The sequence below is a fragment of the Oenanthe melanoleuca genome, chromosome 3 (assembly GCF_029582105.1).
Source record: "Oenanthe melanoleuca isolate GR-GAL-2019-014 chromosome 3, OMel1.0, whole genome shotgun sequence".
Classification (NCBI taxonomy): Eukaryota; Metazoa; Chordata; class Aves; order Passeriformes; family Muscicapidae; genus Oenanthe; species Oenanthe melanoleuca.
The window spans coordinates 102,083,904-102,110,211 of NC_079336.1; the positions used below are offsets into that span (position 1 = coordinate 102,083,904).

At 41.6% G+C, this 26,308-nt stretch overlaps 1 protein-coding gene across 4 annotated transcripts in view; it reads left to right on the forward strand.

The window, feature by feature from the left end:
• Window positions 1–4,307: 4,307 nt before the first annotated feature.
• Window positions 4,308–26,308, forward strand: part of PLCB4 (phospholipase C beta 4) — a 183,360-nt gene continuing 161,359 nt past the window's right edge. For 2 of the 4 annotated variants that reach the window (XM_056488965.1, XM_056488967.1), the window contains exons 1-2: window positions 4,308–4,412; window positions 23,875–23,934. The gene's annotated coding sequence lies outside the window, so the exon portion shown is untranslated. The remainder of the gene's footprint in view (window positions 4,413–23,874; window positions 23,935–26,308) is intronic. The other 2 variants (XM_056488966.1, XM_056488964.1) reach the window with 2 other exon arrangements.

Consider the following 26,308-nt stretch of genomic DNA (forward strand, 5'->3'; position numbering starts at 1 on the left):
CAAAGATCTGATACTGGAGGAAATTTTGCTTCTTCAGAGAGCCAGCCTTCTGTAAAGTAACCTCAGCTTTTTCTAAATCAAAGCATTTGATGGGATATGGGTGCACAAAACAAAGAGATCACAGCTGATACAAATGATTGGGACCATAAAGGTCTGGAACAGGTGGTATTTACAGGTGTGAAAAGTTAACAATCTTGAGCAAAAAGCCTACAAAAAAGGACAGTTTCAAGACTAAAATCTCTTTAATTTTGCTGTGTCCTGCCTAACGAAAATATTTGTGTAGATGAACATTTTGCAAGGGAGAGCTGGTAGAGACATCTACAGTTAAAACTGCCAAGACTTCCAGTATTTTGCCAAAATTTTAACTACCAGACTAAAATATTCCATGCTTGCTGTCTGCTTCAAGCTGCAACAAAATGGCCCAGCAATGTTCACAAAAACAGTTACAAAAAATAATCGAAAGTATTTTTAATCAAAATTACTCAGCCCAGCTCTGTTTTTTTGGAAGTAGACCTAAAATGAGGTGTCTGTCTACTTCAGCCTGCAATTTGCCCCTCGGGTGACCATTTGATTACCCGTTTTGCATTGCAGATGCTCAGACCTGGCTGCAGTGTGAGACCTGGAAAATCACTGCTCTAAGTGGATGCTTTGCTATTGACTCTGCGGTGCCAGTGTTTTCCCCATCGATACCAACAGCAGAACCATTAGTGGCAGATGATAACACATCCAGCAGAGCCTTGTGGCAGCAGGGGCAGCAGCCAAGCTCTCCCCAGGGAGAGTGTGGATGTAAATCCATGTAGCTACATGCACTGGAGCTGCTGTGTGCAGCACTGAGCCCAGCTTAATAAACCACACTTATAAAGGCAACTAATTATGCACTTGAAATTTACCTTAGTATTCAGTGTCAACAGTTTTAACTAGAACCATCCATGTTGAGAAATAAAATAATCAATGGCCTGACCAAGATCATAAATCAGTGAGAAGGACACACAGGTTAGACCAACCAAGGATCTGTCAGAGATTGTCTGTGAGCTAATGGCACAGAACCACAACTTCATCATTCTCACTGAATTTTGCAGGTTCAGACTCCAATACCTACCATGTTTCTATGCCTATTGCCTGCTTTCAGTCACTGCACATGCTGATGTCCAAGGAAAATTTTGCGTACACAGCCTGAAAACAAACCACTGAGAATAAGTTCCTTTGGGTGGATATTCTAAGACCTAGTGGGGCTGTGATTATGAAATGTCCTGCACCCTTGTATGAGAAAAGAAATAACATTAGAAGATCATATTATTTTACAGAAATTTCTATGTCTTTGGAAAAATATTTTTCACTCTGAATATGCTGCAGCTTGAGTAGGCTCCTGTGAAGGCAGCTCTAGTTTTTTTGATGACTGGTTAGGTGAGGTGGCACTCTATGAGGCAACCATTTTAAATATACCAGGTTTCATCTGATTACTTCAGAGGTTAGGACTGTTCTGCTGTATTTCCTGGGACATATTGTTTACACCTGATATGAATTGTTGGCACAATTATTCTTTCCCTAAATCTTTTTGCTAAGCCATGAGAGTGACATCTTCAGCATTTGCATATGTTTATATTTACTGCTTCTAAAGCTATAAATAACAAATGTCCTGTTGGAAGAAAATGAAACAGGACAGCTGCACGTTGTCCATAGCAAGGCAGCAAGTCAACCCAAGAACTAGATGGAAAATCAGAGGTTCTTGGATTCACTCCTTACTCATCCCTAACAAGCCAAGTCACACTGACTGCTGAAGTCAGGAGGGAACCAGTGGAGGAACAAAGATGAAACAGTTGTCATCAGCTGCACTGCCTTTAGAAGTCCAAGTGTGTAAACAGGGTTGTATCTCAACAAAATTCACAGAAATGGGAATTAATCTTGATATCGAGGCCTGACCCAGCCATTTGCTACTGTGTGGGGAGTTTCCGACCCTTGATATGGCCTCACTTTTTATGACTTTAAACACCTTTTAGTGTAAAGAACCTTTGCTGTTAAAACTGACTCTGTTTCCTCGCAGACCCAGGGTCCTGACACGGGTTCCTTTGATGACTGCCCTTCTTTCAGGGAACAAGCCAGGTTAGGGAGTGACAGCGGAAGGGGAAGGACTGTTTGGGAAAGAACAAAGAGTAGCTTTTTCTAAAGAACTATACTTCCACTAATTCTGAGGTGCCACTACTTGCCAAACACTTCAGGTCCCTACATTCTGCTAAAACTGTTTCAAGAACAACAATAATGAAGATAATAGGCCTAGTTTTACCCTAGAATAAAATCTCCTTGCACAGGCAGGCAGCCGTGACCTATAGTCATGTAGAATCCATTTTTGGGGAAAAGGAGATAAGAAATCATGGGAAAAGCCAGATAGAGTTATGGACCAGAATAACAATGTCAGTTCTTACAAACTCTGCCAGCTCTAGAGATCTGAAGAGAAACCACACAGGGATTCCTAAGGAGAATCCAATACTCTTTTCTAGCAAGTAACTGATTATGCCTCACTGGAATTAAAATACTTTTTTGTTACTACTTATATAATAACTTACTTAATTTACATACAGCCCAATGGCAAAAAGAAAAAACAAATCAAAGGAAAAGAAAGCAATGAAAAGGACACAGAGCACTTCGTTTGTATACCCAAAAATGCATCCATCTCCCCATTCATTTAGAAACAAACACTTTGGAACCACAAACGAAAAAACGTCCACGCTAACCCCCGTCCATCTGACATTTAAGCTGATACCCTCCATCTTTAAGGGCTGTAATTGCTGCTCCCATATCCTGTTAACTAGATCCCTTTAGCCCTGCCAGCAATACTGGCCTTCATCCAGCTCACGTGCTTCTCATTCAGGTTCCTTTGTTATTTCCTTCCTGCACCTCCTTTGGCGTGATACGCCCAACCCAGCTCTCGCTGCCCTTCATAGGTTTGTACAGCCCTGCCTCTGTGCCACCGAGCCCATGAGGAATTTCTAACTGAGGATACTTCAGCAAACACAAACATCTGCTTAACCAGCACTTGCCTGGGCTGCAGGAACCCCTCAGGCTGCAGGTCTGCTCTGCTGACAGGCTGTCCCTGGAATCACGTGCCATCCTTGCTGCTGTTCCCAGTCCCCCCTTTGCTCATTTCTTCCATAGGAGCACGGTGGCAGCTCTTGAAGGCAGAAGGCACCTAGTACTGGTGTCGGGATAGGGGCTCTCAGTCCAGTTTTTTCGGTGTAGTTGGTGTTACAGGATAATACAGCCTGAGATCTTGGCTACTGCATTACTGGCTCGAGTTGTTAATGGCAATGCTACGCCCTTTTTGTGAGAAGCAAAACTATTTCAGACTTTCCTCCATTGTTTCCTCAACTCATCCTGGACAACTTCTTATCTGTAGCTTGCTGCCTTTCCCGAAAGCAGTTCTGGGAGCCGTCCCACACGTCCAAACTCCACACTTCGCTAACAAAGTCCAAGAGGGTGGGCTGCAGGTGAACAGGGACTGGGAACCTGCTCCGCCTGTAAAGCTCAGCAGTTTGTTTGGTTTTGTGGGCGTTGCGCGTTTCTATCTTGACGCGGGGGAAAACATTTCTCGTGAAATCGTGAGGGGACGGGGAAAGCTGCGGCCGGGCACACGGTGACAGAAACGGGGGAGCAGAGGGAGGGCACAAGGCCAGTCCATGGCAATGGTTTGTAGACAGCCATGAGCTGTGAAAGGGGATATCGGGAGAGGGAATCCCTCGCTCCAGAGCGCCTGTGCGCTGAGCTCCTCCAAGGCTCACTCCGAATAAACCTCAAGCAGTCCAACCGTAATTTTGAGACGAAAACTGCGAGACTTTCTTTGGGAACCCTCCAGCGGCCTCCGCAACACCCCCTCTCCCCCGCCGGCTGCGTGGAGAGCAGCAGGCCTGGCAGGAGCACACGGGGGAAGGGGGATTTCCTCCTCGCCCTTTTCCAATACGCGCAGCCGGCAGAGGCGCGCCGGCGCGGGCATCCTCCGGGGGCACGTGTGCGGTACCTGCGGGCGCCGGGCAGCGCCGCGGAGCCTCCGCGCCCGGGGCCGTGCGGGCGGAGCTCCGCGCCCGCGGCCCCGCCGCCCACTTGCCATGCGCTGCCCGCAGCCCTGCGCGGCGGCGGGGGGAGCCGGCGGCTGCGGCCCGGCCCGGCCCGGCCCGCCCAGCACAGGCGGCGGCCGCCCTGGGGTTTCCCCCGTTCCTGCCGCGTCTCTCGGCGCTGCGGGGGTTGAGGCGGGCGCGGCGGCGGGGGAGGAGGGAGGGGAAGGGAAGGGAGGGGGGAAAGGAGGAGCCGCCGCCGCTGTGGGGCGGGCGGGTCGCACACACACACGGACACACACACAGACACTGGCACAGCGTGAGGAGGAGGAGGAGGAGAAGGAGGAGGAAGCAGCCTCGGCGCCTGAGGTAAGGGCGGCGGGAGCGGCCACCATTGAGGCGGGGGGGGACGGGGGGCGGCCGCGGCTCCGTCCGCGGCTTCGCGCCCTTGCTGGGGAGCGGCGCTGCCCGGGCCCCCCCCGCGCCGGGCCGTAACCTTGGGCTCCCCCGGCCGCGAGGGACGGGCGCGAGCGTGTGGGGCTGCCACAAACGCTGTGTGGGGCGGCCACGAACGTGTGGGGCTGCCACGAACGTGTGGGGCTGCCACGAACGTGTGGGGCTGTCACCTGTGAGGGCATGTCAGCGTGAGTCCCTCACACCCGTGTGGGTCTGTCCCGCTTGTGGGTCTCTCACACGCGGGTCTGTCACACATAGGTGTGCCTGTTTGCCGTCCCCGCCTGTGTGTGGCACGCACGCAGGGCTGTGCACACACACGGATGTCTGCGTGCCGCCCTCACGCGTGTCCGTGTGCTCCATGTCAGGCTCCGTGTGTGGATCCCTCCGTGAGTGCGCCTGGCGGCTGGAGTCTTCCCCTCATCCTCGCTGCTGTAGTTTCTGAGTGTATCCGGATTTTGTCAGTGCTGGGCGGTGTGACAAATGTTTCTGTGTAGTTAAGTATAACTTTCTTGCAGTGGGTTTTTTTTTTGTCTTCCTTTTTTTTTTTTTTTTTTTTTTTAATTCCTGGGAGGAAGGCAGGCTCACCTTTGAAGATTGTTTTCTTTTATATGTATCCAAAGGTCTCTGGGGATACAAGTGCTCCTGTTGCCTCTGTCTGTGTGGTTGTAATTTAGAAGATGTTTTTAAATCACTTAGTGGTAATTTTCAAAGCAAGGTGCAAAAGCAATGTTTCCATTTCCATTCCATAGCCATTCCAAGGCTGTGCCCTGTATTCCACGCACGACTTTGAATTATGTGCAGTCAGACACCTGTTACTTAATCCTGTTTATCCTTTCCAGTTACAGTTATCCAGCCTTGTCTACTTTTTTTTTAATGTCTCACAATAAATTAAAAATATTCTTTTATGCTGGCATCTCGTAGAAACCTAGAGATCTAATGCGCTTGTGAGGTATTTAATGTGTATTTGTTAGGTAATACTTTCTCAAAGGGGGATGATTTTAGAAAGTTATAGAATAATCATTATCTCTGGGGGAGTTTATGTAATGTTAAAGTGTCCATGGGGATACATCTGTAGGAAAAGTGGACTGTAGGAGCTACATGGTATAAAATCTTACACAGTATAAATCTTTGTGAAGTGTGCATCATCCTCTATTAATATGTAAATAATATTTGTGTTTCTCGAACTTTGCTTGATGTTGCACCATGGAATTTTCAGTTTAATAATTGGTATTAACGAGGATCCTTTGCATTGCATTTCAGATGCTGCGAGGGAGCAGATTCTTTCATAACCCTGTGTTCAGGGTTGTATTCTGGAGTTTACCTGAGCAGTGTTAGCAAGCTGATGCTACTCACTTCAGGTTAATTTCTCCAACTTCTGGAAATGTTATGGCCACAGTACATGCAGGCTTTCACAAGATCAAGGGTACCTGATAGTGCCGTGTACCACAAAGTAATTATTGTTATATACAGCTGAGCAATTTTGTGTTGTACAGAGACAGTTCCTAAATACAAGTTGAGAACAGATTTATTCCTCCCTGCAACTGGTAACTTTGTGAAGTAATTAAAAATAAATTACAGAGCTCTAGGATGAGAATTCTCTTCCACAACCATTAGTACCAGTGTGCCTACACGTGTCAGTTTTGATTCATCTCTTGATGATAGCACTAAAAACCAGGTATTGATAGGAAAGTCAAACCCCTGGTGAAAATATAACTGCGTGGCTGTCAAAATAAAATGTGAGGATCTGATTTGATTGCTGGCTGTGGATATGCACTTGCTAGAGTAACAATGCCTTTTATTTTAAAGACATGCACCCACGCACAGGAGCTTTGTTCTAAAATAGTGCTTTCTGTCATGGATTTATGCATAACCTACACTCTCTGCTTTTTCTTAGAATGCAGAGGAGACAGAATCTTGAGGGGAAGAAAGACCAAAAGGGGCAGGAAAGAGAAGTCATTTGAATTTCCCTTGCTGACAGAGGAAATACATCTTTGCTTTGTTTCACACAAATATTGTGTTGTTTTCACCTTTTCGAAAACAATGGCGAGTTGTTTGGGCTTGGTATACTCTGCTGACTTCTGTTGCAGCCTTTGGGCATTTGTTCCAGTAATATCTGGCTGTGATGGTGAACTTGGGGCTGTGCTGGAAGTCTGTCAAGTATTTGTTACAGCTGTGTGGGAACTGACGGCTTCATTTTCACCAGGCTTAGGTATACTGTGCTGAAAACTTGTAGGGATATAAGTTTTGTGCTTACTGAAATGACTCATTTTGTATTTCTGTTTCATATTTTGTCAGTTTTGTGGGCTTTTTTGAATCGTTCAGTGGTTTGCTTTCCTTGGTGGTTTTAACAGCTCAATTGCTATTCCTTCCTCTTCGTAATTTGCCAGAGACTGAAGTCTGAAACTGCTGTTTTAATATTTTCCTTAAAATTTAATTAATCCCTTTTCTAGAGGAAAGGGAGGAAGGGACAGAGGAGTACTTATGAGAATTTTAGAAATGAGAACCAAAACTTAATGCAGGCATCTTACCTAGGAGAGACTACTTATGAAAATTGTACCTCATTGATTTCGGAGAAGGCTGGTTTCCACTGTAGTTTCAATCATCTGTCCCATTAGATTTTGGGAAGTGTTGTAAATTGGTTTAGAAGTGAAATTTTCCAAGTCATAAAATCTCTGGTTGGTTGTTAGTGGAAATCATTACGAAGGGTTGCATAAGCATTATTTGTAGGATGGCTAATCAGCAGCCTGGGCTTAGTTCCATTCTCTAATAAATAGATGCATTGTGCTACTTCAAAAATTGCAAAATTGATGGCTTGAGTACATTTACTAATTTTGCAAGATATGTAATGCATCTGGTTTAGAGAAGACTCTTTGATGTCTGCAGAAGTTGCACACAGTGGAGGTGCTTATGATGCAGCCTGTTAACTCTTCAAAAGTTTTTTTTGATTATACTATTTAGGACATCTGATTCTTATGAAAGATTCATGCATAGCACCACATCAAAATTACCAATGTGCACGCATCAAAGGCTCAGATAAATTTTATTCAGCAGGACTTTCTGGGAGCAGGTTTTGTGGTCCTCTTGCTTCTGCAGAAAAAGAACGTGATTTTTGGACTTTGTATTCCAAAGAGCTGACCTGTAGAGGGTTAGAATATACAAGATATCAATGGTATGAACACCAAAGGTACTGTGCTTTGGTATTAGCCATCCTGCTTTGCTTATGTCTTGCCCTGTGAACACTAAATTAATGAAAATCTATCTTGTTGCTCCTCAGCTATCTTCTTATGGTGGTAGTTCTTTCTAGAAGTTTAGTAAATATGGCTAAAGAGGCTTGTGAAACCATGGAAAAAGACAGATTCCCAGTCATTCTGGAACAAATTAGTTAGGCCTAGGAGTAAGTTCCTGCTCCAGAAGGACATGCTAATGTACCTGAGTGCCTGGAATAGGGTGCCACAACATGGGAAACAGCACCAGAGCAGCCCTTCCCTCACTGTCCTTGGAGCTCTGATGCCGGGAATCTGCAATTTTCAGGGCAAGACGCTCCCAGGCGGCTTCTGCAAGTCACAGAAATAGATGGTGCAGCACAACTGTGGCATTGGAGATTCCTCTCCAGCAGACTTCTGGGTGATGGGCTGCTGATGTCTTCCCTGCAGGGATCTTGGAGGAAGATCAGTACTTGCACTCCCTCCTTTTGAAGACCAACATCAGCTTGTACGAGGTAGTGAAGTGCTGTGGCTTCTTCTTCTGGTCACTTTGCCTTCCAGGTCATTCTATGTATCAGCCACTGAAAGAAGCATTTGTTAAAGCTGTACCTGTGCAACAGCAAAAGAATCTTGATTTTTGGAGAAGAATGAGACAAAACCTTCATCTTCCTCTCCTCTGAAGAGCCTTCCAGCTTAGTATGAAGTCATAGTGTCCTTCCCTTGTTACTGGTTTTGGATAAATGGTATTTGTGAAGGGTTATAATGTTTCCTTTCACCTTTAGGGTTCTATGAAGTACTAGACAGTGTTCCTGTGGGAGAGAGCCTGTTCCTGGGGAGCAGTGCTGGTGTCACTGAAAGGTTAGGTTAGTGTGGTATATCTGCTCATCAAAAGGGAGAAGTACAAGGTATCCAGCTTTTAGGGCCCTTGCCTTTTGCACGGCATAGGTTTCTGTGGCAGATGAGGCTGCTACTTGGATTTCTTGGTGGTTTCCTGTTCTTTTCCATTGCCAGTCAGTGTTGTTAAGCTCAGTCGTGATCCTGTCCCACCTGTGGCTGGTAGCTGGTCATGGGACAGGCAGACCATGGACACAGCATGGAGCATCCCTTGTCCTCCTGTTTCATGACCACCTTGCAGGTGAATCCATAATCTGACTGGATGCAATTGCTCCACGATGCCTGATAAAAAAATATATTCTACAACCCATAAGTGCTCCTAATTCCTCATAGTGGATCTCTCACCTTTCCTTATGCCATAGCCAGGGGTCAAAGTGCAGGTTAAGGAGTTGGTTTGAGCTGTCATACATCCAAAATTAGGGCCTTGCTTTCCATTTTATACGGGGTGTATAATTGTACCACCATGAGGCCCTACACCTGGAGAGCTAGGAGTCCCTTGTTTGATCTTTCCTCAGAATAAGAGCCTGTTCTTTCCCCAGTAACATAACTGGGAGCTTTAGGCAAACGAGGTGAGACAGTCTGTTAGGAATGTGCTCTATTGTAAGGTCTGTTTGCGGAGTGGTTGAAATTGGTGTTGCTGAAGTAACGACGTGCCTTTGTGCTCTTGATTCTGAAAGAAACTGGTTCTGTTCACTTGACTTTGGAGCTCTCAAATTTTAACTTCCCTTGTGAGTCAACCTTGCAACCTAGAAGACCTTGGACAGATGTCTAACATTACAGAAGCTGGATTTAAAAGGGACTGTTCAAATTAAATTCTCTACGTCGTTCCTTCTCAGATGTTGTACCAATAGACCATTTACTTGAAAAGTCTTAATCTAGTCTTGGTGTTTGTGTTCTGTTGTTTTTATGTGCAACACCATCTGAAATTATGAAGATAAAAAATTTACAAATGTCATTGAGCTATCACATAGTTATATAAAAGTAATTTATGTCTGCAGTCGGTCTAGCAATATGTCAGCCAAGAGGGAGTATATATTCAGCTTCAGAAATGTTTGGGTGCACTTTAGCAAGGAGGAAGTGGGTATGAAAAAGGTATTAAAGAGCAGGCTCTTTATTCTTGAAGTTACAGATAAATTTCCCTTTCTAACAATTTCTACATTCATCCTGAGCACCCACACTCCTGCAGACTGGAAGTAATCAGCCAGGAGGTCAGTGACTAATAAAGGGGGCAAAAGAGAATAAGGACTTGAAAGGTTAATAAGGAGCATCTCTTGGATTCCAATGATCTAGAGTGTCCATGATCCTGTGAACACTGATGTGGAAAATAACAAGTAATAAGGGAGTTCTCTTAGATGTAAGCTGTGGTCTTGAATGAGCATAGGTCGGATGAAAAAATGTCTCGTATCAAAGTGGTATTTTTTCCTCCTTGATCTTGTAGACCATTCCAAAACTTTACAAGTTTTTCTGTTCCCATTCTTCTACTCCTTAAACATATTAATGTCCATGCCTAAAATTGCCATGTTTCTCACATTTGCATTTTGGTTTTCTTCTTTGGGGATGTTCACTGTTGATGTTGCTGCATGTGCCGTACTTGCTGTACGTACGGATGTTCTGTACTCTCCTCTCAGCCGAGGCTGTGTGCTGGATCCAGGGTGCTTGGCTCCATCTCTGCCATCAGGCTGCTGCTGCCACTGCTAAAAGGAAACAGAGGGAGGCAAGGAATTGATAGCTGCAGTGAGAGCCTGTCAGTTTTGAAATACACAAATTAGGATAATTAGTACAGAATTCTTCTCGGTGAAGTGTGAGTTGAAATGGAATATGAACACCTTATTGGGAAGTAGGAAATAAAGCCATGGAGTGGTTTCTTTGGCAAGGCTAACGTGATCTGTTGAACCCAACAGAACTGGTATAGTTTTTTCTGTGAAGGACCATGATCATGGAAAGTAAAGCATTTCTGAAGAAGGCAGGGAGAGAGGCTGATGAATTCTCTGTAGGTTTTTATTCAGAGATCAGAAGGAAGAACAGATCTGTGAAAGGAGAGGTTGGGTAGCACAGTGTGGTGACTGCAAGGCAGGCAGAGGCTGTTGGATGATTTGGTTTTACTATTTGTTTTTCAGATATAGTTCTTGAGGATTAGTGCAGATTAATTGGGTGCTCTGGTGGATTTGGAGAGCTGTACTGCATGTCTGACATCAGCAAAGAATAGACTGAGTAATTATTGCTTTCTGGTCTTTCAGCCTGTGTTATTTGTGTACTGCTTCCCTGGCAAAATATGCTTAGGAATAGTTGTCATACATTAAATGACAGGGGAAGATGGAATGTCGTTGCAGGTATATCAGAGCAGATTGCAAATGAGCTGCTGCAGTTTGGAGCTGTGAGTTGCAGGTAACGTGGATACTTTGGCACCCCTGCTTGGCTTGTGGTTCTCACACTGGAAATCTCCTGTATCCGTGGATGCTGCAGGTGCCTTGGAGCTCTCGGAAATTCCCCTCAGCGTGTCTGCCATCCCTCACATGATGCGCTTATCTGCTTTGATTGGAGAATCCCCGGGCTGGAGGAGAAGGTGGGGGCTTGGAGGGGCGGGGAGCGATGTGACCTGCGAGAACAACAGAGGGCTCAAATAGGGCAGCCCGGGCGGGAGGAGGCTCAGCTGCCGCTCGGTGTCCCGGGGCTGCCGGTGCCACATTCCCCCAGGCACAGCAGCTGGGGCTCGGGGACCCCGGTGGCCTCCTCTGCTCGGTAGGGGCCGGCAGGATAAGCCCCCGCTGTGCATCTGCGTTTGCCCAGGGGAAGGTCCTGGAATCTCTCTGCTGCGACTGAACTGATACAGAGATTCATTTCCTTTTCCCCAAGCCCTTCAAATCTGGCAGTGTGTAGTAGAGTCTGGCTGTTCTTTTTGCTGATGCTCTCGGTTTTGGCTATGAAATACAGAGTAGCTTTTTGATGACCTGTGACTGTACCAGGTGGCCAGGAAGATAAATAACTTCTGAGAAGACCTTGGCCCAGGTGAGGACAAATTGGTCAAAGTTGTTTTTTTTTAGTTGTACAGATTGCTGCTTTTTTGCATTCACACATCACTGGTATAATGATACTTTTGTCAAGCAGACTCCTGTCTACTTTGATCAGTCCTAAAGTATTGTGTATCTTTGGCTCTGCAGGCTTTTAATTTTTTTGTTTGTTTTCTTAACAAGCTGAGAAAGTGCTGGAATTGGCATATGTGCCAAGCCTGGTAAACAGATGTTGATAAAATGATCTCCTTTGAGATATCCTAATGAGAGCATGAGCTTAACTAGAAGAGCCATATAAAAATAGTTGGTGTGCCATTTCATCTGTGTGTCTTTATACAAGAAAATGTCTTAAAATAGTCTTTGCATCAGATATCAGAAGTATTTGCACTGCTTTTAGGGGCATAATACTGTCTTTTCCCTGTGGAATTAATGAAGAATGGGAGACACCTTGGAAGAAGGCACGTGGTACTTAACTGGGAGAGTTAATGAGTTGGCATGGTGGGCTCTGTAACCTGTGTGGGTGCTTTGGAGGGTGGATGTATGGATTGTGTGCTTGGGAGAACCCCCAAAGGCACTCCTCACTGCTAATGGTGATCACAGATCCAGCAGGGAGTGAAGGTGCACAGAGGCTTGGAGGGATAGGAAAGGGCAACAGCAGGGTCAATCCTCTGCATTTTGCTTTTATCTCTCTAGAGAACTGGGTGATCATCACTGTGGAGAAATGCTGGGTGTTGTTCCTATTGCAAGTTTCTGTTTGCTGGGTATGGAAGGGATAAATCTTTAGCTCTGCTGCTCTGGTTGAGTTCATTTGGAAGAATTCTTACTCTTGAAGTTTGTGCTGCAGAATTGTGGTCCCTGTGTGGATAGAAGAATCACAGCTTACTTACATCTTTATCTTGTAGTCCAAACCGTATAAAAAAAACTTAATATTCTCTGCTGCATCTTCATTTTCAGTGATTAATCTTTTGTAGTCTCAGAAAAAAGATGACCTGTTGGGTTTTGGCTAAAGTGACAGTCTACCAGTTGATTTATTCAGGGTTTTGGGCAACATTTGTTTTAGAGTTTTTTTTTCTTTCTCTTCTTTTTTTTAAGACTTGAAAAAATTTGTTCTTCTTGTTAATGATTTTTTGTTTGTTTTGTGTGGATTTCTGTGTGTTTGTTTCTTACAGCTTTTATCTATTAGTGATGAACTAAAAACCTATGTAACCTGACTGCATTTCCAGATGTGGGGAAATCAAAATATATGTTTGCAGTAATTCTTTGCTATATAAACACATGTATTTATTTTGCATTTTAAAACACATGAGGTGAAATTAATACTTTACAGAAGCAGCTGTGAATTGGCATGAAATAGATTATTTCTGAAAAAAAAGTGAGGTTTATTGCTGTATTTTTGGTTTTTTTTTTAATGAAGTCTGTGGCACTTCAGTTTTCAAAACTGAATCAATCTGCCAAGAAGTGCATGCTCTGATTTATATACCTTTGATTTAGTTAGGCTCAGTTAATAAACAGTGCCTGGTAATCTTCCCTGATCTCATCCTGCTTTAATTTTTAATTTACCCTTGAAAAGACACTGCTCACTTTAATCTGTAACAACCACCTCCCCTCCCCACAGTAGAACAACTGAATAATAATATTGTGAAAACAAAGATGTAAGTGCAGCTCTCAGATATCTGACACATTAAAAACTTCAATTGAATTGATCTGGAATTATGTGGAAAAACATACAGGTAGTTTTTCAGGTAATTTTGAATCATCAAATGATTGATTCTGTGAGTGGTTTTCCATGATTCAGGTGCTGAGCAATGTGGCAATACTTTGAGGCTTTTGAAAACTGGAAAACAGTTTTTGATCCTCACTGGTAGAAATGGCAGAGGAAATTGCATTGCTGTGTTAAGAGTTACATTATTTGGTTTTAAGGAATTGGCTCCATCCCACTGTAGTTTAGTGTCAGAATGTTTGCTGGGTATTTTCATTCTTGGTTTTAAGTGCAATTGTTTTCTTTACAGAAGATAATAATACTACAAGATATGAGGCTTTTTTTTTTTCCTAGTCTTTTAGTGGGTGTAGTTTTTGAATTATTTAATTTTCACAGAAAAGTTGGCTTTGAAAAGATCTCTGAAATGATTGAATCTAATCTATGATGCAACATCACCATGGCACTGAGTGCCACATCCAGGCTTCCCTTAAACACCTGCAGGGATGGTGACTTCACCACATTCACCACAGCCCATTGCAGTGTTCAGTCAGCCTTGCTGTGCCTAAACCTCCCCTGGTGCAGCCTGAGACCAGGTCCCCTTGTCCTGCACTGCTTTCCTGGGAGAACAGGCCAGCCCTCACCTGGTTACAAGCCCCTGTCAGGGAGTTGTATTCCCTCAATAAAGATACATCTAAAAGAACAGCCTGAACCTTTAGCAGCATTGAAATGCTCATTATGACTTTCGTGAATAATTTGGAATTTTAACCGAGACTTGGATTTTGAAGGTGTTGCTTCACCTGGTTCATTTGAAAGATCTGTGGAAGCATTTTTTCAAAGCATTAGTGAAAGCAAATATCAGAGTAAGGTGTCAGCTTTGTGTTTGGTTTTTTGCTTTTCTTTTTAGGAGCTATAAGACTATATATGTAAAAATTTCAAAATTGTAGACTTATGAAATTTTTTCAGATGAGCTATATGTCTTCCATAAAAAGTGATTGGTAATTTAAATTATAACTACTTTTCTGGTGATATTTCTTGATTTCATAAACCATTACCTGAAATCCTTCAGTTACTGAAAAGCCAACTTAGAGTTTAAATTAAAAAGTGCTTCTGTATAAGTGAATATCACATTAATTAGACAAATTTCTGTCTGCCTTTCTTTTTGTAGAAGTTGATGAAAACATAATGCTTCTCAGTTAATTTTTAATAATTTAAAGGAAGTCATATTTAGACATGCCTGAAAGTGGATGAATCCTTTTCTTCCTTCCATCTCTTCCTGCTATCATCGCATCTTGGGTTTTAGAAATTAAAAAATGTTGTCTAAAGGGCTTTGGCAGGGAATGTTTTGCTTATTTCAGTGGTCTTCAGTCCAGCTGGTAATTAGCACTTCTCTTAGTGACTGAAACATAATTTTAACAAGATTTGGCTCTTCCTTTTCAGCACTGTCTATTGACAGAGTGTGGGTGTTGCAGGCAAGTAACCTGAGTCGATTTGAGCCTTGCATCTCAAAATTCAATTCAAAATCTTCCTGCCTCATCTAAGGGGCCTTTTGCATGCTTGTTGAAATTTATCTGCTCTCTCTTACTGTGACACTGTTGTGACTGGGTTTGTGCATCTGCAGTTTTATCAGGGATGATTCATAGGCCAAAATGGTGTTAGTCCACTTAATGCTTCATTCCTTTCCCCTTTTAAAGGGAAAATAATGGGAAAAAAGCTATTGTAACTGATAGATAATAGCTTCTCTTTTATTGTTTGCCATTGTGTTGTTTTGGTTTTTCCTTTTTGTTTTTTAAATCTTGAAATTTGACCTGACAGAAGAAAGGTAATGAGAATCCAAATAGTGCCAGGACTTGGCAGGGGGATTTGCCATGTATGAGGAAAAAAACTGACCTGAGTATAGCACACTGCAAGTGCACAAACCCAGCCCTTCAGAGCTGGAGATTGACTAAATCAGTAGTTTTTGAAGGTGAAATAGTTGATTTGATAACTTAATTTCCAAATTGTATTTGTTCCCTGTGGTCTCCACATTCAATGGGGTTCTGTTTATCCCTTCCAAAGCAAAGTGTATATCCACAAAGTTGGCTTAAGTTGTAAATTAAGATGTTGAAAGCTTTCACTTTTTAAGGATGGAGAGGTACTGGAATTTTAGATGACTGTGTTGAGACAGATTTAACTTCAAAACTAATTCTTAGCTTGATTTCAGCAGAGCAAGGAGTGGCTGTTAAGACACTTTTAATCCTGTAGGAGGAATGGTGATATTCCTGGGTTAAGACAGGTAACTCTTGGTGACACAGGAGGAGAGGGGCCCAGACAGAAAGCGATTTGTTCCTTGGTATTATTTTGGTAATTCCACCACCTAGTCCCCTTTCCCTCTCCCCCTGTCTTTTGGGTATGGGCATAGCTGGTCACACTTTAAAAAAATCAATTTATTTGTTCTAAAGCAGGACTTGGGTTAAATACAGTAAAGCACACACCCTCACCCACAGTGTTCTGATTAGGTATTTTTCAATATCTATCTTAAATGTCATGGTAATGCCTGACATCAAGGCTCACTGTCTTGTGCACCACGAGATCCAGAGCAGATTTCAGCAGTGCATATCAGAACAAGTGCATAATTCCAGCCCTGAAAGTATGAACTGAAGTACAGCACAATGTAAATGTCAGTTCAGGAATGTGAGGTAGGTTTGGTATGATCCCTTAAGGATTCTTTGTTCATGGCCTAAATTGCAAGGTTTCTGGGGCAGGGACTATCCTTGCATTATTTATTTTATGGCATTTATTCCAATGCAGTCTTTATTATTTTTTATTTAACCTGCTTGATGCTCATTTGCTGATACATCAGATGAGATGACTGCAAAACACTGCAATACAGTGTTTTTAATTAGAATATATGTACAAGAGTGATACATGCAGGTTAAAAAGAAAGGGCATCCATGTTGTTCAGTTCAATGTGCTGAAGTACCTAAGGGTATAAAGCAGCTTTCAGACTATTTAATCTCTTTATATTCCAATTGTTGAGACCTTTTTTAGCGTGGCAGGATGACTCCCCCAAAGCCTGTAGCCCATGTGTGTTAGCAACAGGGATGCTGATAAATTACTTCTTGACCTTGACTTGGAAATCAAAATGTAGCAAATCAGGGACATGGACATGCTCTACCAGGACAAACTCCCAGGGGGGCAGCTTAATGTATGGAGCAAGGCATTGCTTGCACTGCTCACACTCACATGCCATGCAGTATTAGAGGCCATTATCTTTAATACCTTTGTTATGCAACAGATCCAGTTTTGATTTGTAGCCCAGAAAGAGCAAAGTTTCAGTTTTAGAAGCACAGTCTGTTATAGGACATTTATCAAGCATGTTTTGCAGATGGACATTGACAGCAGTCTTGCAGCAGAAATGGCAGTGTGCTTCTTGGTGTTGTTTCTAAGTTTGAGGATTCCCTGTGTAAATCTTTTAAGGCAGAACATAACTCAGGAACACGTTTTCCTTTTTCTTTTAATTGCTTTGGCAATGGTATGGACATAGTCTGAATCAGCAAAGCTGGCTTAAAGGGACACTCTAGTGAAAATCATATGTATGCATAAAAAATAAATTTCTTTTGCAAACAATCAAAGTAGCTGCAGATATCAGGCCTACCACTAAACATTCAAAAACTAATTTATATGGGTTGTGTCATTTCTTTTCTTCCCTCTTTCTTTGTATTCTGTGAAAAGCACCAAACAGCAAACCCTGAACAAGCTCAACTGCAGAGTTGGATGAGAAAAGAAGGGGCAGAAATTGCGGTCTTACAAAGCATAGATTCAGAAAGATGTTTCAGCTATGCTAAAAATTATTTACACTTTGCAGTCTTGCAGCTCTCAGTGATCTAACAGTGGTTCTGGAATCTCTCTTTTAGGCGTTGTACATATTTGTTAAAAATGCTCCTTCACCCAAAGAATTTATTGCACTGGAATAGGAGGAGCCTAGAGCTGAACACAGTTTTTGGTATATAAGCAACAGAATAGAAGTGTGAAACATTTCCAACTACATGTGGTTAAGATCAGCCTAAAAATTCAAGCTGCATGTTTTAATAATTTTTGATCAAGTGGGACTTCAAAGATTTTGACTTCCCTTTAAAGTGTAAATTTTTGCATTGGACAGTGTAGCACAAACCAGCACTGGCTGCCATCAGATGAGATTTGCTTCAGTGCAGCTGGCAGCATCAGGCCCAGGATGTTTGCACAATGAGGCTTTGTAAACCTCCTCTGCAGAACTGCAATGCTTTGATCTGTTTACTGGACAAATCAAAATTAAACTGATGTCTCCTTTTTTTTTTTTTTTTTTCTTTTTTTTTCTCCTTAGGAGAAACTAGCACTCAGGAAATCTGGCTGGCCATATCAGATTTTGCCCCAAGAAATTGCATTAGTTTGAAAAAGAGGCATTGTACTCCCAGCTTAATGTTTAAACTCAGTGTCAAAACGTTAGGCAGAATAATGCACACCGATAATGCAAATGGTTTTCTTGGGTGGATTTCAACTCCTGTGCTAGTATCTGGGAGAATATGTTTACTTTCTTGCATTGAAATACCACGCTATTTCCATCACTGTAATGCCACTTTCAGCTAGCTGGTTGCAGCCAGGTATAGCGAGAAGAAATCAAAATTGTTTTGAAATGTATCTCTGTTTATTACAGTGTAACTTTTCTTTTATACTTCATATTATCCAGTGACTAAACATGTTTACTTTAAACGGGCTATGTCTTCCAGGTGGGTAGAAGCAAAACAAAAGTGCATTTGAGCCAGTTGTAATTAAATTTCAGCTCTGTATATTTTGTCAAGACAAGAAAAGCTGCTGGCATTTAAACCTTGCAATGCATTATGGAGTGACTGCCAGTCAGATCCTCCTATGGAATTAAAACAAATTGGAAAGCAGAGTGAGAAAGGGGAAGAGAGATTTGTGTGAATTAAATGACTATGGCCTGTGGTTTGCCAGGCTCTTTTGCTTTTGTTGATGATGTCTGGTTATGTAAACTTCTTCCCACCACTTTCTTCTTGAACTTGCAGCAAAGTGGTTTTGTGTGGTGTAACATCTGCTGGCATGAAAGTGGTTGTAAATAAAAAAACTCTTCACTGTGCAGCCCAGGAGGAAGGAAAGAAAGGATGGAAAGGAGCGTTCTCTAGAAACACAGATGGTTTTAGTAGTTAATAATGTTTTATGAAATAATTTTTAAAATATGATTGTCAAAAAAAAAGGGGATTATGTGAAGGAGATGAATGCATTTATTTGTGCTTTTAGAAGAGTTTGCTGTTAAACTTTCCTGAAGGAACATGTCCAGTGTGATCAGCCATGTACACTCACAAGAGTGACGGGACCAAGAGGTTTCCATAAAATAATGGGCCCATTCTGTGCTATTTTGCACTGTGCAAAATAATCTTGTATTATAGTATGGTATGTAATTATCTCAGTAAATATTCATGGAGAAAATAATGCTGCTTAATCCCGTTCTCTTGCTGTTGTGGAGGATTGGGATAAAAAGCATAGATCACAACATGCAACGTTAGAGCTGCTGGCCTACATTTTAGAGCGAGATTGGCAAGGAGCAGGCTCCCAGTTTCTGGAACACAGAGTACATCCCAAAAAGAATGATTAAGCTGCAGTAGGATTTATGTGATGATGCTGAGCTTTCCCTGGAGACATCAGATTTTATCTTAGTGATATGAAGTGCTGGCAGCTGCTGGCTTGCTGGCCTGAAAGGAGTATCCATCCTCTTCCCATCTTGTCACCTGCTGCATTGGCTGCTTGCTTTCCATGTTGGAGTCTAGGCCTGCTCCTTCCTTTCTGTTCTCTTTGAATTATGGTGAGGTACCCTTAAACTTTACTCTTGGTTGGAGTGCAGGTTTTTATGATAATAATTAATTTCACTGGCCCAAGCTGAGTAAAAGCATTTACCCATAATTGACCTGGATTCTTTGTAATGCTGTAAATGAAGTCTTGGATTGTTAATGCTTTCATCAGCAGAGAGTAATTTCATAGATTGAAAACCTCTTAAACTGCAGCATGATGATTTTGGTTCCAGAGAATTACTATAGATGACTAAAAATTGAGTACATCTTCCCCCCCTCACCCCCCCCACCCCCCCAAAAAAAAAACAAAACCAAAAAGCTTTCCTAAACCATAGGTAAAATTCCCTGCAGGATCTGCAAGATAATATATAATTACATGCAAGACACACTGAAACTCTCAGAGTCAAATTGCAGATTGTGTTTCTTGGTGCTATTACATTTGCATGCTGATAAGAGTTTGTAGTAAGTGTTCTATATGGCACAAGTGCTGCTGTTTGTTTATTGCTAGGCTTAAATTATGTGGGGTTTATCATATAAATATAACTCATTCTCTGTAGACAAAGGTCTAAAAGATTCTATTATGTACACATCATTTTGGAGGGTGTACTTTATTATCAATTGATATGCTTTTCATGAAATGGAATCTCTGGGCTCCAAGTACTTGACATCTCTGTGAAAATAATCTGCCTGTTTCAGGAGGGCAGTGTCCTGAATCTTGCTCAGAGAACATCAGGGGGTGATTTTATCTTTCAATTTAGTTATATGCACATTGATCCTGAGTCAAGAACTCTTGATTCAGGATTACATGGTTGGAGGCAGATTTAGGACTTAAGAGTGGGTTGTGTGTGGTAGTAGTAGGATGCTGTGTGCTCTCTTTGATTAATAATTTCTGACTTAGTGAAGCTGAATGCAGCAGCCCTTGGTAGAATTCTGTGGTTTATGAACATGATTTCCATCATGGTATTCCTATGGCTGTTAATCGTGTTTAGCTGTGTGGTTACCTGCTTCTTTTGTCTGCTTTGGGAGTCATACTGTCAAGTTTTTATTTACTTAGGATAAAGGGCCATCTGTGCCTGTAGTCAGTGCCATCCAGATCAGAATCAGTGCAGAAAAGGTGCAGAGCTATCTGGTAGCTGAAGATGCTGCTGATCCTGTGGGTGAGTACACAAAATGTTCCAGAAAGATACGCCAGAGGCTCAAATTATGTAATGCCTGGAGCAGGAAGCCACCGAATTATGTGTGGAGTGTGTCAGCAGCAACAGACTGATGTCCCTGGCAAGGCTCCTCTCCAGGAAGGAGCTGGGCTTTCTCAGAAGCCTCACAGGAGAGTGAGTGATGTGGCAGCGAGGCCCTTGCTGGAACAGCCTGGCCCGTGGAAGGCAGGAGCTGGTGGGAGGCAGAGTGCTGATACCACATCACTCAGTGTGGTTTCCTGCCCCCAAGTGCAAGAATGACAGGGAATTTTTCCCTTTGCCTTGTGTGTTTGCCTCTTCTGTTGCTTTGTTTTTTTTCTCCTTGCTCCTAGATCCTGAAAAAAAAATATGCAAGGAAAGAAAGGACCTTTTTAGAAACTACACATCCAGATTAGGAATATACAGGCAATTCATGTCTGAAAAATGTTAACAGTTGTGTGTCTAAAATTAACTAATGAGCTATGGTTGAAGTTTCTTTTTGGCACAAAATGAGTGAAGGTTTGGTAGGTAATGATCATTTCAGTATATTGACAGACTAAAATTGTCATGTTTAAATTAAGACTCTAATGGTCTTTTCTAAATTGGGTACTTGTACTTTGCTTCTAATTAGAATGAGGCAAAAGGTTCTTTATTGGAATTCTAAAGTTATACTCTGGGTAGCTGAAGGAGGTGATTATCTTAACCAAGTGTCCATCTTTGGGAAAGTCATAGACTTGCAGGAGTGTGTTCCTATCAGGTCATTCTCTCACTCATTTCAGAGTGACAGGTGAAAAAGAACCTTGAATGATGGACCCCTGTAATGAAAACTTGTTTTCTGCTTGAAAATAAAAAGAATAGAAAAAAAATCTGTTGACAAGCCCAGAGTCTTGAGGAAGGTCATCCATTCTTTTGAAGGATTATTGTGATTTAGCTGGGTCTTTTGCAAAAGTACATGCTCTCCTGGTAGGTTATGAGGAGGTTAAATCATGAAGAGAGGGGAAACCCATGGGGTGTATTTAAGGTGACAGGAAAGACCAGGTGACAAGTGAAGAAACATGTTGTGCTTTACTGAACAGTAGTGAAGAAATGTGTGTTGTGGCCAGAATGGACACTGAGCACATCAGAATTTGATGCCTCTACACCTGCCTTGGTGTTCAGGTGCAGCTGAAACCCTGTGATATCTGGTTAGGTGTTCAGGAAGCAAGGAACATCAAATCAAAAATCCTTTACAAAAAGACCCCAGGCATCAAGGTACTTAGGACCAGCTTATTCACTTAAAAAAAAAAAATAAAATAAAAAATTCTTTCAAGCATGAGAAAAATGAAAATTGTAGGGTTTTTGTATTTTAGCCTTTATACCCAGCTCTGGAATGAAGGGCAAACCTGAGGCTGCAGCTGCTGTCCATTCCTCCATCTGTTGTCCTGTTACTGGGGATTACAAACTGCTCAGTGTTTCTGAGAGTGAGACTTCACTCTGTGTCTAAGTGTTTCCCTCAAAGAATTTACAGTCTTGCTGAAAGAGCCACTGGAGATTTTGGACACAAACAAGCTTCTGAAGAAATACTTAGCTGGTGAAAAGCAATTTTTGGTACTTGCATAACTAAAAAGAAACTGATTTTCTTCATTAAATTTATGAGATTGTACTCATGTGTTTACATGGAACATGAGAAATTTCAGGGCCCAGTGGCAGTTCTGCCCAGAGAGCTGTAGATGATTAAAACCAGTTGGGAAGCAGGTTCTGTTTCTGGTATGTGCATTAGGGATGGTGGGATGCTCCTGATTCCAGTGGAGCTGGGCTGGATCCGACACTGATGTAACCCTGTTGAAATCTGACCGCAATCTGCAAGAGAACAAAAATGTCTGAGGTGCATCTCTCCTTGCAGTCTAACAGACTTTCTATGCTTGAAAATATCCTTGTCATGTCTTTGTCTTCCCAGCACAGACATGTTTTGAACAGGGAGTTTATTTCAGCATGAAGTTGGCTCTAGCTGACCCAGAAGTAGGTGTAAGGAAGCTTTTGTGTGAAGCTGTGAAGTCCTGGAGACCCAGTGATATCGTGTCATGTAATTATGGGCTGCTGAGGTCAGTCTGAAAGTGCACCAGCAAAATGAGAGAGTTTGAGGCATTAAAAAAATAATTTAAAAAAACAACTAAAACCTGAAATCACTGTGTAGTCTCTTACTAGAAGAGCATGCTGTCAATATTTAATGAGAACAAAGTATACAGCCATCATCCTCTCAGCATTGCTATTTATGATTTGGAGCAACTTTTGTTTTAATAGATGTTTTTGGCAACTTTGGGAGGATTCAACAGAGGAGGAAACTATTTCCTTTAACTGCTCTCATTGCTGTAATTGTGATTGCTGTGGTTCTCAGTCCCTCTGGTCTCATTCTCAGGGTGTTTTATGTACCATGAGTTCTCAAAGCAAATGCTAGACCCACAACATGCTCTGGCTTCCCTTGGCTGAGACACTTATTTTCTACAATCTGTTTCTAATATTAAGATTTTTTTCTTTCTTTCTTTTTTCCTTCTTCTCATAAAACTTAAACCTCATAAAACTGAAGAGTATCAGGTCAAATTTAATTCTGTGTATGCACCTAATGCCTATTGAGATGTTCTCAACTTTAGGCTCCAGTTTATTTTTTCTATAAAGGAAGAAAGATGAAGCTTGATGGAAGAGTGAAAACTACAGGTTCTGATCTACTGTGCAGGAGCTCTTGATAGAAATTAATTTGAAAAAGCAACAGTCAATTTCATATTATTTTCAATAATGCTGAAGGCACTTCTCTTTTTTTGTAAAATATTGCCTCTTATAAAACATGGATTTCTAATCTGAACTTGGGTTTGATTTCATTGTTGAACACTCTTTTGTCATTTTCAATCCTGTTTGTATAAACATGTTGCTTGCTTTCTGAGGGGCTGTTGTGCTCATGTCCATTTTAAGGTCTTACCTCTTACCAGGTGGAAATCAATTGGGTTTGAGCATTTGAAAAAAAAGAGGGATAAAAAGTAACACTACAAAAGCAGCCCTGCCCACTTGTACTGCTCAGAGGTGTTGGATAGCCCTGTTCTGCCCCTTCCCATTCAAAGATGGGGAAAGACAGAAGTGGATGCTTTCATCCTTCCAAAGTGTTGGCCAAAGCAATGGAGGAAATATATTCTAGCACTAATAACAATGGCATGATTTATGTTTTACTCAAAGCTGGGCTGATAGAGAGACCTGATTATATGTCTCAAAATAAAATACTTTATTTTCCCTATTTCTGACACACTGCTCCATCCTTGGCCTCCATTGTGTTGCTTTCTAGTTTTAAATGCTTGGATGAATGGGTACCATGTGTTTGTATCACCTGCAGCTATGATGCTTCTGCTTAAATAAAAGGAATTTCAAAATAAAATTAACTTCAAACAAAAACTCACTGAACACTCAGTATTTGTTTGCTATAATGTAAATATTCTGATCCATAAGGAGAAATTGTTTCTGGGGGAAAAATAAGGTCTTGAAGTAGTTTACTGTGAATTTATTAGGTAATTAAATATGAATATGCACAATTAAGGCTTTTTTTTTGGTTTTTTTTAAGGGAAAGGAAGACATTTTCTACAATGTGAATTTCTATGGAGCAATTTCTGATTTTCTAAAGGTATGCATTTTCTATTATTTTAACATTTTAATTGTTTTTTTCTAGACTATCTACTTCTTGTTTAAAATATGGTTTACCATTGCAATGCTGCACTGTTTATATCAGTAGAATGAAAAATGTGTTCTGTAAAAGCAGTGTTTGGGGTTCATGAGAGGAGAGAAGTTGTTAGAAATTTAGGTCATAACTGCAAATTCAGAGGATGCTGTGCTCTCCTGAAACCAGATATCCTGACATTAAGGAAGTGTGTATGTGTGAGCCTGATCAGACACAGGCAGATGAGGGCATTCAAAGTTCTCAGAGGCCTTATCTTTTTGAAGTCTAACATCCTGAAAAGTATGGATGGGTAGAAATTGTTCTTTTGGGTGGTCCCCCTCAGGCCCAATAAACTCCAATGATAACCATTCCTAAACAGCTGCAAAATCAATTTAAGTTCTGGAGTTTCTGTGTTCCAGCAGATTCTTCACACCTTATATTTGTGGAGAACAAGTTTTTTACTTTAAGTACTCAGGAATGGGTCACTTGCATACCAATTTGTGTCCTCTTCCTAGGCTGAGTAAAGTTTTATCCATCCCACTGGCATAAAGAATTCTTATCCTATTGGCTTCTGCTGTGTGAAAACTACTTTTCCTCTAGAAGCACAAGCACAAAATTCCAATTGCTTTAGCAATCCAGGCCTTGAGCAGGCTCAAAAAGTTGTTGTGGCAAATGTAAGTTTCTGGTTAATCCTGACTGAGACCTCAAGCTTAGTTTAGATAAGTTCTTTGATTCCTGTCCTGCTGCACAGGCACAGAGCAGGGCAGAGACTTCATGCACTACTCTTCTTACTGAAATTTTTGGAAGTGATAATGATGAGAAGGTTCATTTGCTTTTTGTTCATCTAAAACCACACCTAAATTCATATGAGAATTCTCTGATGTCATCTGAAATGAAATCATCTGAGAAATCTCAGATGAGGATTCCAGTTGCCAATGGATCTGCTGTAAAGGGATCTTTAGGAGGAAAATTTCATTGCAGAAGAAGTCATTGATTTCTTGGATTTGGTTGTGGTGTTTATCTAAAATTGTAGAATTAGAAGTAATGGTACAAAGGTTGTAGGCAGTGCTCTACCTATCCTACCTTGGCATTAGTGATTAAAACAGACTTGTTTTCCTTGTTTTTTACTTCTGGATTGTTGGTTTATCCATGTTGTGTATGCCACAAGCATTTGGGAATCTGTTGCACTGTGACCTGGTGTTCTGTCACAGTTGGTTTGTTTATTTGTAACTGATAAAAATAATTCTTCTGTGGGCACAAGTACAGTTTAAAATAATTAAAAAAGAAAAAAAATAAGCCTACTTTGCCCAGAAATAGCTTTCTTGGAAAGTAGAAACTTCTGTAAATATCTTTGAAAAGCAATGGTCTGAAAATACAGATAGGGCTGACTTAACCAGGTGCAACACTAGAAATCTTACTAGTAAGAGACTTAGAATGAATTCCCATTAATGGCAGAACTCTTGGTTCATTTGTTAAAAATGTAAAGGAATGGGAAATAAATAAGTTTAGCTAGAGTGTCTGTTACATATGATACTTTCAAAATAAGAGTAAATATTAGAGGGAAAAGCCCCTTTGGAGTTAGTGAAGGAAGTTAGGGATGTTGCTTTTCATTTTCCACTGGATCCTCTCTTTTAACATTTAAACATAGCATGAAGAAGGATATGCCATAGGCTTTACACACCATCCTGAAAGTCAAAGACCTCAAAAACTTTGTGAAAAAAGGAACAGCAAATTTCAGAACTTCTGAATTTTTGCATCAAGTAAATACAAAAAGAACTTGGCTCAATAACAAAACAAAAGTAGCCCCAGGCTGTCACAATTTGTACAGCCAGGTTTAGGGTCTGTGAACAGCATGCTGCAGTTAAGATTGTATGCATTGAGGATGCCTGGGAGAGGTTTTCTGGGTAGAAGCCTGTTAAAATATCATGTTGTTAAAGATTAAATGGGGCCATTCTGTGCTCTCCTGTGTTTCATTACAGTGTGATTCCAGGCAGTGTTTCTTCAGGAGATGAGGTCAGGCAGTGCATCCTTAAAGGTTTATTCTGTTTACATAGTGGTGGGTGGGAGGACAGGGCTGTGCAAATGGGAGATGGTGCCTTTATCATAACACATCATTTACCTGTAATCATGTTCCCCTTAGGAGAGCATTAGTCATGTTATTGAATAATCAGGAGCTGCAGGAACTTTGACCCCTCTCCTAGTCTGAAACAGGCTGAGCTGAAGAGAAAACTAGCCAAAGAAAGTTCTTTAAATAAACGAGGGTTTTCAATGCTATTGAAAGGAGGGAGGGCTGAATTTCTGTTCAAGTTTGTAAAGTAAAACTGGGCATGATGTTCACTGG